This window comes from Portunus trituberculatus, chromosome 20, assembly GCF_017591435.1.
Source record: "Portunus trituberculatus isolate SZX2019 chromosome 20, ASM1759143v1, whole genome shotgun sequence".
Taxonomy (NCBI): Eukaryota; Metazoa; Arthropoda; class Malacostraca; order Decapoda; family Portunidae; genus Portunus; species Portunus trituberculatus.
The window spans coordinates 5,340,001-5,345,000 of record NC_059274.1 but is presented as its reverse complement, the minus strand read 5'-3'; the positions used below and the strand labels follow the sequence as shown (position 1 = coordinate 5,345,000).

General features: G+C 44.6%; 1 protein-coding gene across 1 annotated transcript in view; it reads left to right on the top strand.

Annotated features, from left to right (window-relative positions):
- Window positions 1-402: 402 nt before the first annotated feature.
- LOC123506701 (carbonic anhydrase-related protein 10-like) overlaps window positions 403-5,000 on the top strand; it is a 119,550-nt gene continuing 114,952 nt past the window's right edge. The window contains exon 1 of the mRNA XM_045258970.1: window positions 403-654. The gene's annotated coding sequence lies outside the window, so the exon portion shown is untranslated. The remainder of the gene's footprint in view (window positions 655-5,000) is intronic.

Sequence of the window (5,000 nt, the reverse complement as noted above, 5' to 3'; positions counted from 1 at the left end):
GAACTGAGCCCTCAAGTGATGTAAGGGTAACAGCGATTCGAGGGGAGAAGGGAGAATACGAGGGGAGACGAGGGTCAGTGATGTAAGGTAGGGGTGAGAGAACAACAATGTTAATGGAAGGGATGTAAAGGGAAAGGAGAAAGGAGAGGGGGACTGACGAAGAGCTCAGAAAGGGAAGGGGAGAAACGGAAGAGGAACAAAGGGAGGGAGGGGGAATACTAATGGATGAGTAACCAATGGAACATGGATGGAATGGTAGAGAAGAGAAGAGAGATACGGGCAAGAGATAGCAGGTAGAGGTACACAGGATGCCAATGTGATCCTTTGAAGGGGGCAGAAGAGAAGGTGGAGGAAGCGGATCACAGAGAGGTGGGAGGCGAGAAGGGAGGCGGGCAGGGAGGGCCAACAGGAGGACGAGAACCTCAGTTACCTGCGGGCGGCGTTGGAGTGGAGACGTGCGGGTGAGGCGGTGCGGAGCGAGAGCGCGGCGGGTCGTGGACTTGTCGCAAAGTACACCAATCGAAAGGAGACCGACGGCGCGCTGTAAACCGTCCAAAGCGCGATTAAGTGACGTTTTTCATTGTGTTACTCCTTCCTTCTCGGCTGTCCTTCCTCCCCGCCTGCAGCCCGACAAGCCCCCCCCGAAGCTGTAAGGTAAAAAGACACTCAAGCACCACCACCACCACTAACACCAGTGATCTTGTCTTTCTTGTGGCGTGGGTTGGCGTTAAGGAGGACGGATGAGTCTTAAGTCCCCTTCGACCTTTTTATTTTTTTTTTATTTCGAGGTTGCTTTAAGAGGACAAGTTAATTTAGAGGCCAGTAATGATACTCTTTACTTAGGGCCGAGGGACAGGTTAATTTGATCAAGTATATACGAGGTTTTAAAGTACTTCTTAGTGTTCTAGTATGTATTCTTTACTGGGACTTGTATGTACATGAATCATTTTTTATAGTTCAGACTTGTCCATTTGCTCAAAGAGACTACAATTTTGAATGTCTTTTAATTCATTTCTGAGTTTGCACAGCGTCAAGTGAAAAAAGTGGATTATGAATTTAAAAGATGATAAAAACTCGTATCCTCACACGCACACGCACACACACACACACACACACACACACACACACACACACACACACACACACTGCACCATTCTTTCAGGTTGTATAAAGTTAGTGTTGTTATTCAATTATTCACACGATACTGACACGAAGCTCGGGGGTTATACAGCACACACACCTGTCGACTTCTTTCTTCTATTACTTGTGTCAAGAGTGTCTGGCAACGGTGCTTTAGCTACCTTCCTCCTCACATGCAATTTCTCACTTGTCTGTAGCACGTGTGTGTGTGTGTGTGTGTGTGTGTGTGTGTGTGTGTGTGTGTGTGTGTGTGTGTGTGTGTGTGTGTCTGACAACTAGTATTGCCAATTGACTACAAATAAAATTTGTTCAGTTTTCACTTTCGCACAGATTTTCCAAGGCCAACACACACACACACACACACACACACACACACACACGGAAAAAGACACGGTCCCCAGTCACAATAAAATATGAAATCTGCTACAGGAAGCTTCCATGGTTTTTCCACACGCATGATACTTTCCTTTCGTTTCGGATGGAATAAAACAAAGAAAAATGAAAGACCCTCCCATCTCATATAAGGAGCACATCAAAATCCATTAGACGGCCGCCCGTCTCCTCACTAATGATCAATCCGCCCAAATTAGGGGAGCGTTGGAATTAGCGCGCGAGAGGTAGGAAGACGGACTGACATTTCCTCACAAGACAGGTCAGGTGACGCTGCGACGAAGACCACGAGTGACAGTTAATTCTAATGTGGACGGGAGGGCGGACAGATGCGGACAGAGACACGCTGTGAGACTGACAGTGAAACAGACGAACAAAGAGAGAGAGGAGGGAAAGGGTTAAAGACAACGAGGAGCAAGGAAGCAGAGATAGAAGCGACAGTGAAGTAAAGAGAAGGAGGAAGAGGGCGGATAAGGACAGTTACGCAAAGAGAAAGAGGAAGAGGGGAGGGTGTTAAGTTGACAGAGGAAAGAAATGGGGAAAGGGACGGACACACAAAGAAAGCTGGACAAAGAGGTAGACAAAGACAGACAAAATGAATGAGGGGATATAGGCACACATGCGGAAAGGAGGGAGTAATGAAACTGTACAGAAAGAGAGTGAAAGAAGAATATGAGCAGCAAAACAGAAAATTGGGAAGGGGAAAAGATAAACAGAAGGAAAGAGGTGAAGTTGAAGACAGAGATGAATTTGGGAACAGGGAAGAAGAGAGAAAGAAAAAAATAGGCAGAAAAGCAAACACACACGAACGAAATTATATTGAAGTGGAATGGAAGTATTTTCTCGGAGGAGGAATAGGAGGAGGAAGAGAAGAGAGGAGATGAGGCTGAAAATCTTCAATCTACTCCTTCTCTTCTCTTGGGTTCCAGGAGTTTAAAATCATACAGTGGTGAATGAAATCTTGTGTTTTGTTTCGAAAGATAGTTAAGAATTCTCTCTCTCTCTCTCTCTCTCTCTCTCTCTCTCTCTCTCCTCTCTCCTCTCTCTCTCTCTCTCTCTCTCTCTCCTCTCTCCTCTCTCCTCTCTCCTCTCTCCTCTCTCTCTCTTTCTCTCTGTGTTGTGGCCTATGTATATATGTAACTATGATACTATCCTCTAGTTTATTCAGCTGTATTTTAATGATCTCTATTAATTTCTCCTCTCCTCTCCTCTTATCTATAAATCACAAAGATTAACCAAACCATCTTCCCTGTACCTGAACGTCTTACCTCACCTGTACTGCCTAATTAGACACGGTTCACCTGAAACAACTCATGCCTCTCAAGACACAGCGTAACATGGGGCAGGACTCCGAGGTCACAAAAGTCCACCAAAAATGTGTGTTTGCCGGCCGTTCTTTCCTTAGGGCGAATTTATTATGTTGACGGAAGAGCAAACGGGCAAACAAACAGAGGAAAATTAGTGTAAGTGATTCGCTTCATTATCTTGCCCGTTAAGGATTATTGTTCATGTTTACTTTTGCCGGGCTCGGGCGAGGGTTGTGTGTGTGTGTGTGTGTGTGTGTGTGTGTGTGTGTGTGTGTGTGTGTGTGTGTGTGTGTGTGTGTTTTAATACCGCTGGATAAACATTCTTACTTTCAATTTTTCAATATATATTCTATTCTTTCTCCGTTTTCCTTTTCAAGTTTAGTTTTGAAAGCGAGTGAGCGAGAGAGAGAGAGAGAGAGAGAGAGAGAGAGAGAGAGAGAGAGAGAGAGAGAGAGAGAGAGAGAGAGAGAGAGAGGAAAACAGGCACACACACACACACACACACACACACACACAGCGTAGTGTAGTGGTTAGCACGCTCGACTCACAATCGAGAGGCCCGGGTTCGAGTCCCGGCGCGGCGAGGCAAATGGGAAAGCCTCTTTATGTGTAGCCCCTGTTCACCTAGCAGTAAATAGGTACGGGATGAAACTCGAGGGGTTGTGGCCTCGCTTTCCCGGTGTGTGGAGTGTGCTGTGGTCTCAGTCCTACCCGAAGATCGGTCTATGAGCTCTGAGCTCGCTCCGTAATGGGGAAGACTGGCTGGGTGACCAGTAGACGACCGAGGTGAATTACACACAGAGAGAGAGAGAGAGAGAGAGAGAGAGAGAGAGAGAGAGAGAGAGAGAGATGTAGTGTATTGACAACAGTACATGATTGATATACGAGACGAATTATCAAACGAAAATAGTAAACAACCTCAGCAAATGTACTTTCTTACTTTTCCTATAAATCAATAGAACGGATGGAGGGGTGATAGGAGAGAGAGAGAGAGAGAGAGAGAGAGAGAGAGAGAGAGAGAGAGAGAGAGAGATTGTTTAAAGTTTTCTCTTTTCTCTATGACAAAGATAAGTTATGGAACAAGAAAAAGAAGCAGGCAAGGAGGAAATAGAAAGAATTGCTCTCGCTCTCTCTCTCTCTCTCTCTCTCTCTCTCTCTCTCTCTCTCTCTCTCTCTCTCTCTCTCTCTCTCTCTCGTGTCAGGAACAGAAGGCCAGAGGGAAGGGAAGGAGGGAAGGGAAGCATAGAGGGGAGGAAGGGGAAGTGATAAGGATAAAAACAAAGAAAAGACTCAAGAAAAGAATGAGTTTGAAAAAAAAGGAAGAGGGCAGAGTTGAGTTCGATAAAGGTGTATGAAAGGGCACCAGATGAACAGAGAGAATATAATTGGAAAAGGATAATAAAAGAAAAATTGGTCAATAATCATACTGGTGATACGCTGATGAGAGGAGGAAGAGGAAGAGGAGGAAGAGGAGCAGGAGGAGGAGGAGGAGGAGGTAGTGCAAGTGGTAGTGGTTGTCGTTTAAGGGGAAAAAGGAGGAAAAGTAGATAGATAGAAAGAAAACAGCAAAACTCATACAAATACGTGAAGAAAACAGGACTTATATGGAGGTGAAGAAAAAGAATACAAAGAAAAATAAAGAAAAAATGCTAGAAATGCTTTGAGAGAGAGAGAGAGAGAGAGAGAGAGAGAGAGAGAGAGAGAGAGAGAGAAAGAAAAAGGTGAAAGATCAATGTCATAAAAAGAAAACAAGACCATTACAACAGTACAAATAAATAAAATAAAAGGAAGGCAGTTTGGCGCCGTGCAGAAAAAAAAAAAAAAAAACAATGGGGGACAGATTCGTGAGGTGAGGCGAGAAGAGGAGAGCAAAACGTACCGAACAGTTTATACGTACGTCAAGAAAACAACAAAAAATTACACAAGAAAAGGAGAATGAAAGAAATAAAAAGACTAGCCATTGAAAACCTCCTAGAAACTTTGTGAAAGAGTCGTGGAAACCTTTTGGAAGCTGGAAAGAGCGAGACTCCAACGACGATGACAAGAAGGGAAAGTAAACACAGCGAAGGGTGAAAAAAGAAAAACAGGAAAGCACCAAGGAAACGACGGAGGAGGAGGGTAAAAACTACAACCTAAGAGGAGAGGAAAGTCACATTATTGAGA